At 66.9% G+C, this 414-nt stretch overlaps 1 protein-coding gene across 1 annotated transcript in view; it reads right to left on the bottom strand.

Moving 5' to 3' along the window:
• Nucleotides 1-414, bottom strand: part of LOC105522470 (cytochrome P450 2W1) — a 6,389-nt gene that overhangs the window by 4,710 nt on the left and 1,265 nt on the right. The gene's annotated exons all lie outside the window — the stretch shown is intronic.

Below are 414 nucleotides of genomic sequence, written 5' to 3'. Positions count from 1 at the left end.
TAGCATTCCGAGAGCTGGCAGGGATGGCAGGCGTCACCTGGGCAGCCCTCACCCACAAGGGCCCCCTTAGGCCCCCTCAGAACGGGCCTGTGCGGGGCAGGGGTGGGGACAGAGGGGAAATGGGGGCAGGTGGAGGGAGGCGCCTAGATGCCATACGGCCGGCCGTGCAGGGTGGAGCAGGCAGCATCCAGCCTGTAGCCCACAGAGCTCCCTCACCATCTGGTGCTTGGCATGGCTTTTGAGCCCTGAGTCCAGGCAGCAGGAATGGGGGCTGGCTGTCTGCTAGGGTGGCACTTTCTGAAATGCCAGAGTCTGCACAGAGTGAGAGCCTGACAGGCCCGGCCCCCAGAGACCCTGACCGTCCTCGGCTGCAGCCCGGCCAGCAGCACCCCAGCCCACAGCTGGGGGCAGCCA

Source organism: Colobus angolensis, unplaced genomic scaffold (assembly GCF_000951035.1).
Source record: "Colobus angolensis palliatus isolate OR3802 unplaced genomic scaffold, Cang.pa_1.0 Scaffold43, whole genome shotgun sequence".
Taxonomy (NCBI): Eukaryota; Metazoa; Chordata; class Mammalia; order Primates; family Cercopithecidae; genus Colobus; species Colobus angolensis.
Note: the sequence above shows the minus strand (reverse complement) of the source record. Positions and strands in the feature narration are given on the sequence as shown.